The sequence below is a fragment of the Bubalus bubalis genome, chromosome 9 (assembly GCF_019923935.1).
Source record: "Bubalus bubalis isolate 160015118507 breed Murrah chromosome 9, NDDB_SH_1, whole genome shotgun sequence".
NCBI lineage: Eukaryota > Metazoa > Chordata > Mammalia > Artiodactyla > Bovidae > Bubalus > Bubalus bubalis.
The window spans coordinates 81229002-81243912 of NC_059165.1; the positions used below are offsets into that span (position 1 = coordinate 81229002).

Sequence of the window (14911 nt, forward strand, 5' to 3'; positions counted from 1 at the left end):
AGTTTTCTAAGTCAAAGTTTTCCCAAAGCGGTCACTGCAATTCCGAATGATCCAAAAATTTACCCATTTTCCAAAAGACACAATATCCTGATCCTCAGTGGTTATACCTATAGGAAGCAGTTTTTGAGAGAGGCAGAGTTTTTGACCAAGTGGAACCCATATTGCCTTTAGTATCCCTGCTGCTATTGCTGCTAGGTCACTTTAGTCGTGTCCGACTCTGTGCAACCCCATAGACGGCAGCCCACCAGGCTCCCCTGTCCCTGGGATTCTCCAGGCAAGAACACTGGAGTGGGTGGCCATTTCCTTCCCCAACGCATCAAAGTGAAAAGTGAAAGTGAAGTTGCTTAGTCGTATCCGACTCATAGCGACCCCATGAACTGTAGCCTGCCAGGCTCCTCCATCCATGGGATTTTCCAGGCAAGAGTACTGGAGTGGGTTGCCATTGCCTTCTCAAACGTCTTAACTCTGAGGGGCCCTTTTTCCAACAGCTGTTACCAACCACAGGCAATCATGTTTTCTTCTCTTTTGAACAGAGAAGACTTACCAAGAAGTATCACCAAACAAAATACAGGTATGCATAAAAAAGTCAGCCAGCGCAGAGCACAAAGAGAGTGGAGCTCAGATCAAGAGAGACCCTCAAACTCCCGGATCTGAGAGAAAGCAGTGAATCATGGGTCTGGTGGATATTGATATTTAGTTGCTGACTGTTCTCAGAATCTTTGGACGTTTTCCTTGGGTCTTTATTCTGATACCAGAAACTGTAAAAATCCAGGTCTTTATTCTGATAACAGAAACTGTAAAAATCCAGGAATAGCAAAATTAAAACCACTAATCAATTGATAGTACTTCAGTTCAGTCGCTCAGTCGTGTCCAACTCTTTGCGACCCCATGAATCGCAGCACGCCAGGCCTCCCTGTCCATCACCAACTCTCAGAGTTCACTCGGACTCACGTCCATTGAGTCAGTGATGCCATCCAGCCATCTCATCCTCTGTCATCCCCTTCTCCTCCTGCCCCCAATCCCTCCCAGCATCAGAGTCTTTTCCAATGAGTCAACTCTTTGCATGAGGTGGCCAAAGTACTGGAGTTTCAGCTTTAGCATCATTCCTTCCAAAGAAATCCCAGGGCTGATCTCCTTCAGAATGGATTGGTTGGATCTCCTTGCAGTCCAAGGGACTCACAAGAGTCTTTTCCAACACCACAGTTCAAAAGCATCAATTCTTCGGTGCTCAGCCTTCTTCACAGTCCAACTCTCGCATCTATACATGACCACAGGAAAAACCATAGCCTTGACTAGATGGACCTTTGTTGGCAAAGTAATGTCTCTGCTTTTGAATATGCTATCTAGGTTGGTCATAACTTTCCTTTTATTGTCTTATGTGGCATTTATAAGAAATAACATGTTCATGTAATAAGAGATTTCACTTAATGTTCATGTAATAAGATATGTTCAGTTTTGTTTATATGGCTAAAATGGTTTTATCTGCTCAAGGAATTTTCAAGTGCAATTTCCATTTTGTGTTTAATTGTAAGAGAAGGTATATGGTCCCTGTTATTCCATGTTAGCCAAAACAAGAAATGCCTCAATGTTTTAAAGCATGCAAGTACTTCCATTTCAAAAAGCACCACATATGATTCAATGGCATATTTAGCAATCATTCTTTTTCATAATTTACATTCTCTTAACCAATCTAACAATTCCATCTGAGAAAGACATTATGTGGAAAGATTTTCTTTCCCTTTAATCAGATATACAATCCCTTGGAAGACTCAAAGGAGACATAGAATCAACATTTCTCCCTGTTAAAAAAAAAAAATTAAGGAAGATAATTTAGGTGATGTAAAATGTTTTACTTAACACTTCATGACGTGGACAACCTTTTTTCTGAGAATTGCAAGATGGAGAGGAAAATGGGAAGCTTTAACAGGTATCTCCGGGCAAGAATATTGGAGTGGGTTGTTATTTCCTTCTCCAGGTTTAACAGGGTAAGGAATACAAAACAGCTAGGAGACGAATAGAAACCATCTGATTGGCTGGGGCCATGTGGTCACCTAGTTGTTTGAAGTGAGAAGGTGTGACATTGGCTTGGCATTTGGGGAGTGGCTCAAGCCGTAGGCTGCGTGCCTTCCTGGTCACGTGATGCATTTACACACATTGCGAAGTGATTGGTGACGTGGACCCCGGGGCAGAAGCAGCTCCATCTTGGGCTTAAGACAGTTAGTTCAAGAACTGAAATAGAATTTGCTTATGCTGACCCTCATCCCTTCTCCTCATCTCACCTGGTGCTTTATTGACTTGGAAAGCAAAGCTAGAGCAAGCTAGTTGAGCCCTGTCTGTGTGAACGGTGAAGGACCTGTCTCTGCTCTCTCAATGGAACATGGAAAAAAGTACGTGAAATCTTAAGAGTATATTTATCAGGCATGTGAATTGTAATGTTTCGGTTTGGTAAAGGAGGTAAGTGGATTAAACTGTGTTGTTCTTAAAGTAGGCTGTTGGATGGAAGACCCTCTGCTTTGAACTTAGAATTGGCTTGGTTTGGTGGGTAATTCAATCTTTCTGGCTTGTGTTATTATTACAGGATTGGGTTAGTGTGTTACAGTGTAAGCCTAAGGGGTTATGTCTGTGATTGTACCCTAATGTCCTGAGTTTAGAGTTGTTTGAAGTTCATGGCTTATTTTATTAGAAAAATACCTGGGCTTTGGGAGAGAGCCAGCGGTTCTCAAGTTTCATATATTGTTGTAACGGACGCGTTTTCTCCCTTGTAAATATCAGCGGCATAGATTTTATTGGTATTCAACAACTTTTCAATCCAGAGAGCTCTAGATTCAGCACAGATGTCTGGTTCTTATGACTGTCACGGGAATGTACCTAGTGACATTGCATCAGCCGGTTACCACGAGCCTTTAATATCTCACCCCCAAAGGAAACTTAGAACTGCAGTCTGAAAGTCTCCCAGCTACTACTGCATCTGGCTTTCCTTAAGTCCTGTGGGCTTTTCCTTCTCCTCTCGAGGGAATTTGGCACTGAAATAGCTTCCATTCCACACGAGACAGGAAAGCACATCGTTTGGATCAAAATAACGTCTTTCTTTTTTCAAGGATTATGATATATTTTTAAAATCACAAACATCTGTCAGCAGCATGAAGCCCGCATGATTTATAAAAGGCATTTCCTTAAGGGCTTTTGTGTATGATGACTTCTTACTGGTCTGACATAATTTAACCTAGGCATCTTTCTGTGTTTATTTACTTTTAAGTTTCAATATACCATGTGAAGGCTATTTTTGGACCCACTGTGAGGAAACTACTCATATGGAATGCATTTCCCAGGAAGACCATGTGTTTTCAGTGATGAATCAAACAAAGCCTTGCCCCTTATGCTAATAGAGAAGAATGCGTCTCCTTCTGTCTCTGTTTTCCTGTCTCTCCACTCCTTGTATCCTGAGCCAGGGAGACAGCTGTTTTCTCCCACACGCAGGAGGAGAGGATGAATGCTAAACTGAGGTATCTGGCTGTCTGTCAGAACAATAGGAAACTGCACACCTGTCGGCTCTTGGCAAGCAGGGCTGGTGAAATGACTAACTCTTAGCTCTCCTCCACAAGCACACCACTGGCTACGTTTCTCTCTCTTTCAGTTCACAAAGGCTTAGATTTCTCCCTTGAGGCATGGGCGGGGAGGTGGTATTAAGCAATTTTACTACTGCTTCTAATCAACAGCTTCCTTTAGACAAGGTGGGTTTTCTTGCAGGACATGGTTTATGCCCCCTTCTCTACCCCCTTTCCCATACTGGCCCCTCACCTTCCCTGGAGCATTGGTAACCAGGGTTCTTTCTCCCTGTGTAGTCGCTGCTTTGCATCTGTAAGCGTTTTTCTTGTGCAGCCTCACTTGGCTTCCTAGAGGCAATCTGAAAGCCCCTTCAGCTAATGGCTCATTTAGCAATCAATTTGTCAAATAATGTTCACAGATGTTTTTCTGATGGAGCAGCATGCAGTGCAGGTAATGACTGAGTGAGTGATCATTTATGATAGGTGACAGGATCAAGGCATTGCTTTGCCAGGCGGCTCAGGAGTTAGGGGTTACTGGTCACCTTGAGAGAGAACATACTCCTTTTTAACACATTAAACCAGCCCTGTGATTCTGTTACCGCTGAATCATGGGCTTGCAGTTGAGGTATTTCCTTATATCCACAGCTGGAAGAGTCACACCAATGTGAGACCTAGAGGAATAGAAAAGTAATATCTCTCTTAAATTGGTGCTTCCTGGTTTTTGAGCTTTGACCATAATGCTGGGGCTGGGAACATAAAAAGAGCAGAAAAATATTACACACATAATAATATCATAGTGGTTTGCAACTGTCTTCATACCTGTGGACATTTTCCAGCCTCAAACACAATTCAGAGTCAGTCAAGAGAAACACTTATTTTACCAGAAATGTGGAAAACTTTGTAGCTATTAATGTGGAATGATCTGTCAAAGTTCTAGAATACTGGAATCCAACTACTAAAGCCAGGACAGAACTGCTGAGCTGAGCAGTCTTAAGATTCCCACAGCTGCACTAGCTATGCTTTCTTTCATGGTCCTGAATTGTTTCCATTACCCTGAAAAGGGTTATAAAACCTACAATCAATTTAGTTTCTGGGGCATTGTGTTTTGAATACTGTTTAATAGGGTGTGACAAAAACACATAATTTCTCCACATGTTCTTACGTTGCAAGCAGATCTTCCGTGGTGCTCCTCAGTGCACGAAATCATATGAACAGCACCGGAAGCTTTGGGATTAGAAATAAAGGAAGAGCAGCAGATAGCCAGAATGTTAACTGTGTGGGGAGAATTTTAAATTTACGAGTTGACCACAACACCATCAGCAAAATCTTTATCCTCTACTTTCAGCTGAGCTTGGTGCTAGCCAGAGATACACAAATTTAATTATTTTGTACATGAAAAAGAGAATCATGTTTCAGAATGCACAAGATGAGCTTGAACACAGATGGACAGAATACATTTAATAAGAACATCAATAAGGAGAGTGGTTGAATCTGATCTGCAGCTGTGGATGTTGGAGGATAAGGATTTCTATTCCTTTTGATGAGCAGGAACTGAACTGCTCTTCCAACTTGATGCCCCAAACGTTTGTTTTTCCCTTCCTTCTCAAATGAGCAAGCTCATTTATTTTAATGAGACTTTTTGACTAAGGAAAGAGACCAGTGTGTGGCTGTGTCACTGCTCCTAATCCATTTAGGCACTGAGTGTCTGGATATCTCTCTTATGGTTGTGTTGTCTTCTCACACTGCATCAGGTTACTGAGGAACAGGATCTGTTGGTGCTTGTTAAAATTGCTAAATTTACATACTCTGGAAATTGCATTATTGGGCATATATGTGATGTGGATATTTTAGGTAACGTAACAGCATACAGGAACACACATTTTCAGCTGTAATAGGCAACCTACAGGAACAGATGAGCCAAAAAATTGTCAGACTGTTCCTCCGTGGCACCAGCCCCACACTACTCTGTTTCAGAGCAGGTATAGGTTTGCATATTTTGAGCTGCCCATGGAGATCTTTCTCCTACAGGGCAAGAAATACTCTGTTGTTCTAGCTTTACTTGACCTTTGTGTCTGGGAATCTGGGTTGGTGGAAGTTTTCAATAGCCTTAGCTGTTCAAGTTTTGTTTGGAAATTCAGCTAGGTTGTGTGAAAAGCTTTTCTAGGCAAATCGATTTACCATTTACTGAACATTATATTAGCACTTTATAGATACAATTTATTCCTCAAAAGAGGTATATGTGTTAGATGTTACTGTCTCATTTATAAGTGTAGAATCTGAGTGTTAAGAGAGATTTTTTTTTTTTAATTGCCAGCAGAAGCTATGATATGAACTGAACTTATTCCAAAATTCATGCTGTCACAGGCTTTCATTAAAAATATGTTGCAAAAATTTCAAGCAATCCAAAAATGTCAAAGAGAGTTAAACTCTGTTCATACTAATGCAAGTTTTGTGAATGTTTTCGATCATTTCACCATATGATCTGATCTGATATATACCAATACTGTGGGTCTGAAATTTCATATAAATGAGATCATAATAAACTTTATAACTTGTTTTTAAGAAGTAATATGGATATATTTTCAGTAAATTTCTATGCCATTATTGAAAAGGCTGTCTAATATTAATGTATATATGAAGCAAATTGATATAACCAGTTCCATCAGATCAGATCAGTTGCTCAGTCGTGTCCGACTCTTTGCGACCCCATGAATCACAGCACACCAGGCCTCCCTGTCCATCACCAACTCCCGGAGTTCACTCAGACTCACGTCCATTGAGTCAGTGATGCCATCCATCCATCTCATCCTCTGTGGTCCCCTTCTCCTCCTGCCCCCAATCCCTCCCAGCATCAGAGTCTTTTCCAATGAGTCAACTCTTCGAATGAGGTGGCCAAAGTACTGGAGTTTCAGCTTTAGCATCATTCCTTCCAAAGAAATCCCAGGGCTGATCTCCTTCAGAATGGACTGGTTGGATCTCCTTGCAGTCCAAGGGACTCTCAAGAGTCTTCTCCAACACCACAGTTCAAAAGCATCAATTCTTCGGTGCTCAGCCTTCTTCACAGTCCAACTCTCACATCCATACATGACCACAGGAAAAACCATAGCCTTGACTAGACGAACCTTTGTTGGCAAAGTAATGTCTCTGCTTTTGAATATGCTATCTGGGTTGGTCATAACTTTCCTTCCAAGGAGTAAGCATCTTTTAATTTAATGGCTGGAGTCACCATCTGCAGTGATTTTGGAGCCCAGAAAAATAAAGTCTGTCACTGTTTCCACTGTTTCCCCATCTATTTCCCATGAAGTGATAGGACCAGATGCCATGATCTTCGTTTTCTGAATGTTGAGCTTTAAGCCAACTTTTTCACTCTCCACTTTCACTTTCTTCAAGAGGCTTTTTAGTTCCTCTTCACTTTCTGCCATAAGGGTGGTGTCATCTGCATATCTGAGGTTATTGATATTTCTCTGGGCAATCTTGATTCCAGTTTGTGCTTCTTCCAGCCCAGCATTTCTCATGATGTACTCTGCATATATGTCGAATAAGCAGGGTGACAATATACAGCCTTGACGTACCCCTTTTCCTATTTGGAACCAGTCTGTTGTTCTATGTCCAGTTCTAACTGTTGCTTCCTGAGCTGCATACAGGTTACTCAGTATCAAAAAACCTACAAACAGCCTAATCAAAAAATGAGCATGATTCATGAATAGACATTTTTCCAAAGAAGACACACATATGGCCAAGAGGTACATGAAAAGATGCTCAACATCACCAAGCATCAGAGAAATGCAAATCAAAACCACAGTGACATATCACCTCACACCGGCTATCATCATAAAGTTTACTAATAACAAATATTGGTGAGGGAGTGGAGGAAAGGGAGCCCTTGTACACTGTTGGTGGGAGTATAAACTGTTGCAGCCACTGTGGAACACAGTATGGAGGGTTCTCAAACTAGAAATAGGACTACCATATGATCCAGCAGTTCCACCCTTGAGTATATATCTGAAGAAAGCAAAAACACTAATTCAAAAAGATGCATGCACCCCAATATTCCAAGTAGCATTATTTATAACAGGCAAGATATAGAAGCAACCCAATGTTCATCAACAGATAAAGGGATACAGACGATGTATGTATGTGTACACAAACACACACACACACACACAGAATGGAATATTATTCAGCTATTAAAAAGACTGAAATTCTGCTGTTTGCAATAATGCAGATGGACCTAGGGAGTAGTATGCTTTATTAAATAAGTCAGACATAGAAAGACGGATACTGTATGTTATCACTTATATGTGAAGTCTGAAAAACAAATATATATTAAAAAAACAGACTCACAGATAAAGAAAACTAGTGGTACCAGTGGTGAGAGGGAATGGGGAAGGACTAGATAGGGGTATGGGATTAAGGGGTATAAACCACTATGTATAAAAAGATAAGCAACAAGGATATATTATAAAGTACAGAGAAATATAGCCATTACTTTCTAGTAACTTTAAATGGAGCATCACCTATAAAAATATTGAATTACTGTGCTGTACACCTGAAATGAAAAGAATATTGTAAATCAACTGTATTCCAATAACAAAAGAACTTGAATTTAAAAAAATTTAAATACATGTCTTGGATTATGAAGTTACATATATCTTATATTGTTTTTAAAATTTTCAAAAATTTGACAAATATTATTTAATATCTCATACCTCTTTGGGCTCCATAAATATTGCCCTATTATTTTTCTTCATTGGGTTATTAATTTGGTGATTTATATAATTAGATATTTAAAATATTTAATCTCCTTGAATTTTTAGTGAAACTCACTAGATTATGCTGGCTTATAATAAATATTTTGCTGGCTCTATTTGCTTAGTGTTTTTTGCTAAGTAAAATTTTGGCCAGCATTATACAAGTAAGTTTAATTTGTTTTTGCTTGCTGACATTTTCAAATCAGTGTTATACTAATTTACTGTCTGAAAAAATTAAAATGGGCATGGGCAGTTTTCACGTTTTTGGTATATTGACAGAAATCAACTCCAAAGTCATTTGAGCCTGATGTTTATTGTTGGTGGTGGTGGCAGTAAGTAATGGGCTAAATAACTCTTGGATTGACAGCTCACAATTTCTTCCTTGTTTGTGGTTGTTTCGGCTCTCTAACCCGTTGTGAATCAATTTCGTTAAACATAGTTTCCTAAAAGTCATCCATTTTATCCAAGCTTTGGATACATTAGCATGTGATTGTACAATGAATTATTTTATGGTGCTGAGTTTAACAGCTTTTTTTTTTTTTTTTTTTTTAGGAAGAAATAAATGATGCTCATTGTAGGAAAAGAAGCAGCAAATACGGAGTATAGAGAGTCATGTAAATACTAGTTAGTTTCATGACCCATCAGTAACCTCTGTTACTATTTTAGGGGTATTGCCTTCCAGAGTTTATCCTGTAAAACCTGAAGTATTTATCTCTGTAGTTTGTGCTGTCTCCAGGAAAGAGGCTATGACTTGGTTGGACAGAGAGCATTATATTTCCTCCCTCCTGGGGTTTTTGATTGCTGGAGGTGGATGTGGAAGTGTGCAGATCTAGTCCACACCAGGAGAAACACCAGAAAAGGGAGACCATGCTCTGCACAAAGACTGGAGAAATGGATGGACAGTGGGAAGTTAGATATCTAATGCAGTGAGCTTAAAAATAAATTTTTTGTGCAGAATAAAGACACTGTAAGTGTAGAAAAAATATGAATTCAAGTGGCAGAACCAATGTGTTACACAGAGCGAGAGGGACTCTTGAATGATTTATGAATTCTGCTAAAGAGTGGGTAAGTGTTTGGCGTTGATTCAGATGAAAAAGTCAGATTCTTTCGCTTTATCATAGTGGTGTTTAAAGTTTTGTACATTCAGATGCTCTTCCACGCAATGAGAGGAAGCTGTACTTATTCAGGTATTCCAAGTAAATACATTTAAGTGAACTCAGAGATTGAGGTAGATTTGGGACTTTGAGTCAGTTGTCTGTTTTTAGCTCTGTGATTTATATAGTGTCTTTATATCTCTTAAGTGTAAGGTCCAGTGCCTTCATATGCCATTGGCTGATTTAATGACTTCAGTTAGATTTCCACTTCCAGAATTGATATATTTTCCTTAACATATTGAGAGACTGTGAGATGGAATACTGAGGGCAGACAAACAAATGTGTGATCCTTACCAGTAAGTAACTATACTAGTTAAAGCTAAGAGAAAACAGGGTAGGGAGGGGGGAGGGAATGTTTTCCAAAGTATGTGAAAAAGGAGAAGTAGATAGATTTAACTGTACTGAAATGAGTGAAGCACAGGCTTTTGGAGTAAAGAGAACTTTAGAAGTGGAGAACTTAAGTGGAAAACAGGTTTGTGTTTCTATTATGATATGAACGAGCTGTGTGATCTTTTTACAATCCCTTAGTTTCTGAACCCCAGTTCTTCCTCAGGAATTGAGGATAGCAGTCATTAATTTGTCAGAGGATTTGAGTTTCAGCTTAGATAAAGGATATGAACTAAATGTTTTTACCTGTAACTTTTACTTACTGAGTGAGTACCTTCTATGTTTGGCCCATACGTGTGCTAGCAGTTGTTGCTAGAACAATAAATGAGACAAAAATCCCTGTGTTTAAGAGTCCACTGGAGAGGAGGCTTATGGTTCATAAGTTACCAATTCTTTAGGACAGGAAAAGGCAAACTTCCATTTCAGCAAATATCAAAATAATGTATCTTCTTCAGAAGAAAAAGAACTATAGAAAAGAATAAAGGAGAAAGGTGAAAAAAAAAAACACCTAAAAATCTACCACTCTGAAATAAATCTATTATCATGAGGTCATCATCACTCCGGGTTTCCCTGGGCTCAGTGGTAAAAATCTGCTGCTGGCGCAGGGGATGTGGATTTGATGCCTGGGTTGGGAAGACCCCCTAGAGGAGGGAGGGGCAGTACACTCCAGTATTCTTGCTTGGAAAAGAGGAAAGAGAGGAGCCTGGCGGGTTACAGTCCATGGGGTTGCAAAAGAGAATCTGACACGACTTTCTGACGAACCAACAACAATCACCCTGTGAATCTCTGTGAATACACAAAATTGAAAGTCTGATAGGTACAGGCAAAAAGATAAACAGGTCCCACTATTTATGTGAAAATGGAGTCTTATGTATTTAAAAATGAAATTATTGAACTTAATTTTATTTGTATCTAAATGAAATATATAAAACTACAGTGATAGAAAAGGAATTGCTAAAACTTCCAAAAATTTTTCCTTCACTGCAAATGATGTGAAATTCTAAAAGATCTTGCTAGGTAGGGCTCAGGTGCAACATTATGTATATTCAGCAATTCAAGTCATTTTTTTTCAACTTTTATCTTTCAAATTTAGTGAATAATAGATTTTTAAATTATGAAAGTTGAGAAAATAAGCACTTTCTTGACCTTGTTATACCTTCTATCCCCCATTCTCAACTTTTGTTTTACTTTATAATTATATTGCTAAGATTATCCTCTTGCCTACAATCATTTCCACAGTTGTTTAGTCTTAGTTCTATTTTGAATCCTTATTGAGTTCTATATTGATGCTCATCGAGATAGGTTGCTATACTGATGCTCATTATCAGTCCTTTCATAATTTTCAGCTTGTTTTGATTGACCTCTTGGCTGAATGGGAAGTCCGGCTGAAGGCATCAGAGGCGACTTAGGAGTCAGACAGCTCCTAGGGAACCAAAAATTGCAGAGTCAGGAGCCTGGAGAGAATGAGGGGCAGGAAAGGGTGACCTGCACTCAGGAGTTTTCCTAATGAGGCATTCGCTAAGTGTTTTAAGCTGCAGAGGTGCATGGCTAAGATGAATGGAGGTTTTGGTGTTTTCACTGTACCACGGTAAAGAAGAAACAGGAGATCGTTCCGTGACAAAGAGGAGGGACCGCAGTAAACACTCTAGATCATCAGCTGAGATATCTGAAGAACCAAATGCTAGAAATGAAGGCAGACCTAAAACCTTGTGAAAACTGCAATGCAGCCTGAGGTAGCTCAGCCACTGATACATTAAAATATTCCCATTTTACCTGCTCACTAGAGATTAGAGTGAGTTCAGTCTGGAGGAAGATAGTCTTTTCCAGAGCTTCTATTACTTTTCATTTGTATTCCATGTATCTTTCATATATGTTAATCTCTTTAAAAAACACCTGCCACCTGCACCAGAAAGCAAGATCAAAAAACAAATGATAAAAATAGACTCATAGACGTCCCTGCACATTATCAAGCACAGACAATATCATAACTGCGATTAATATGTTTAGAAAAATATATGACAAGATGGAGAATTTCTCCAGAGAAAGGAGTCTGTTTTAAAAATCAAATGGAAATATTTGAACACTAGAAATGTCTCAAAGGAATAATTTATAATCTCTAACTTTAGAGTTTGAGATCTGAATCAGTTCTTCCCCTCTTTCATGGAAATCCTTGTTTCCTTTTAACCTATATTATATTTATTTTTTTCAGAGTGGTCATTCCTGTCATTTTCTGTGAAAGAGAGTATAAATATTTTTCAGTGTGTTTCAAGACAGTCACAGTTCAGTACTAAGCATAGTAGACTTGTGAAACTTCACTCTGTTATGAAAGAAAATTAAAAATCTCACACAGTGTGACTGAACATATGGTAGAGAGATATTTTCTTAAAAAATCATCTTTAACATTCCAGAAATAAATGCTAACATTTGGAAGTTTTTATTTCTCAAAAAAAGGCCATCTTTCATTTTTTAAATTATATATTTTATTTTTTAAAGCCCAACATTGAATAGAAACATTATTATGGTGACATAGCATATTTAGAAGTTCTGTAAAGTAATACTAATTACAAATTCTAAATTTATTGAAAATTGCATATACTATCTTCTCATGCCTGATTTTTCTATGTAAACACTAAAAAAAAAAAAATAGGGGATAACAGTGTAACATCTGACTGTTGATAACACTGATAACTATAGTCAGCATCCAGACATATCTTTGACTAATTATCTGTAATTCAGTCATCCAGCCAATATCTGCTGAGTATCTGCCATGAGACTGTCCTTGCTTTTGAGAAATTTGAAATCTAGTGGTAGAGGCAGACATTTTTAATTTGAAAAAGTACCACAAAAGTGGCAAGTGAGTTTGAGCAGGAATGCTTCATCTAATTGAATGTGGATGTGGGAAAGGGGTTTTCACAGAAGTCCTCACAGTGGAGGGAGTATTGAATATATTTGGAAGGTTAATAGCACACCAGGTAGAAAAGTGGAAGGAGCAAGGAACAGAGCTTTGGTGGGGTTTTGTTTTAGTGTTTGTAAAGAATGCTCAGTCATGTCAGACTCTTTGTGACCCCACAGACTGTAGCTCGCTGCGCTCCTCTGTCCATGGAATTCTCCAAGCCAGAATTCTGGAGTGGGTAGCCATTCCCTTCTCAAGGGGATCTTCCTGACCCAGCAATCAAACTTTTGGTCTCTCGCATTGCGAGCAGATTCTTCACCATCTGAGCCAGCAGATGGGTGTATGGCGTGTTGCAGTACATGGGGTCGCAAAGAGTTAAACACCACTTAATGACGGATAACAGAGTCACTCCTGCCTTCCAGGAAATAATAATTTAACGGCCTCAGAGAATCCGCAGAAAAGCACCCCGCTCACCCCCAGCTTGACTGGCACTTGTTTTCTCAAGGTGGAAGTCGGGTTTCCATCCGTGGACCAGCTGTGCACGATGTCCTCTCCAGCTCCTCCTCTCGTCAGCTGGTCCTCGGATCTGTGCTAAGATCCCATTGTTTCCAGAAGCAGCTTCCTCATGGAGCTCAGTTCAGGGATGAAGAAGCTAGGAGGGCAGACTCTTTCCTCCCAACCCCAAGACTTCTAGCACTGAATCAGGCAGTGAAAGTTAAAGTCGCTTAGTTGTGTCCGACTCTTTGTGACCCCATGGACTATACAGTCCATGGAATTCTCTGAGCCAGAAAAGTGAGTAGCCTTTCCCTTCTCCAGGGCATCTTCCCAACCCAGGGATAGAACCCAGGTCTCCTGCACTGCAGGTGGATTCTTTACCAACTGAGCTATCAGGGAAGCCCAAATCAGGCATTCCTAGTAGCAAAAAAGACCCAGTGAAAAACTGCCAGAGGTAAAGAGAGTGGGGTAGTACAAGCATGTGAATGGATGTCTCAGGCTTCAGTGTACATCAAAGTACCTGGAAGGCCTACTAAAGCACAGATTTCTAGGTCCCAGAATTTCCTGTGTGGTTGGTCTGGAGCTATTCTGAGGATGTTCCCAGATGATGCTGGTCCAGTAATAAGCACACTCAGAACTGCTGCTTAGAGAAAGTGAACTTTTCTTGTCTGTAAAAGGAAGGGGCTGAATTAACAACAACAAAAACAGTACTTTGATATTTCACCTAGGCTAATCCTCACAGATTTGATAAGTCTTCAAAATTATGTCGTATCATTAATAGCTTAATTTGGTAAAGTAATGTGTTAGAGAATGGTAATCCTTGAGCTGTCTTCATTGATGAGATATAGAATGAGTCCACATTTAGAAACTTGAAAATTATAAACCTTAAAAGGGAAGAACACAGATTACCTTATGAAGAAAAGACTTGAAATAGCCTTTAAAATTTAACTTTTTCCTGTTTCGTTTTCTTCAGTGCATCAGTCTGTTCTTAATAAACAAATTTAGAAAAAGAAACTCTAATAATGTCAGCAGTAGCTATTGTTATTTTTGGATGTGTAACCTAACTCAGGTTCATACTGAGCAACAAAAAATGCATTTGTATATTAGATAGGGCTGTCATTTTCAGCTCTGTCCAAATACTAGAAATACCTGAGAAAATCTGGATTTAGTGAATCTGTGGTCTAGGCGTTGGCATTCTCTTTAAAACCCACCAGGTAGTTACAATTTATGTCAAGGGTTGAGAATCACTGGTGCAGTCATTGAGCTCAGGGTAAACCTATATTTCATGGGTTGAGATTTTACTAATTACTTTCCTGCTAAAGCCCACATCAACTAATATTTCTATGAAAGTTTTATTTCACGTATGCCTTCATAAACCAAAACTCCCCAATTTTGGTGAAAAATACTTTGATATAATGCTGCTGTTCCATTTATTGCCAATTGGTAGGGAAATTATATCTTTTATTTCTAATGAGTTTCATTATACATGCCGGTGAGAAATAGACGTTATAGTAAGTCAGGACAGTGGGGAAACCAGGCAGAGTCTGTTCCAGCAACATGACAAAAATGATGGACGTTTTCAGAAATGTCCTGGCAGCAAATTCACTGCCAAAGAGCCACAGATCATGTTGACGCCTTGTTGGTTGTCATCCTGTTGGTTAAGTTGAAGGGAGTTTTTGATTAAGA

At 39.3% G+C, this 14911-nt stretch overlaps 1 long non-coding RNA gene across 2 annotated transcripts in view; it reads left to right on the forward strand.

Moving 5' to 3' along the window:
* The first annotated feature begins 1934 nt into the window (after positions 1–1934).
* Positions 1935–14911, forward strand: part of LOC123335110 — an 81378-nt gene continuing 68401 nt past the window's right edge. The window contains exon 1 of one of the 2 annotated variants that reach the window (XR_006553448.1): positions 1935–2387. This is a non-coding gene — a long non-coding RNA (uncharacterized LOC123335110). The remainder of the gene's footprint in view (positions 2388–14911) is intronic. The other variant, XR_006553447.1, reaches the window with a different exon arrangement.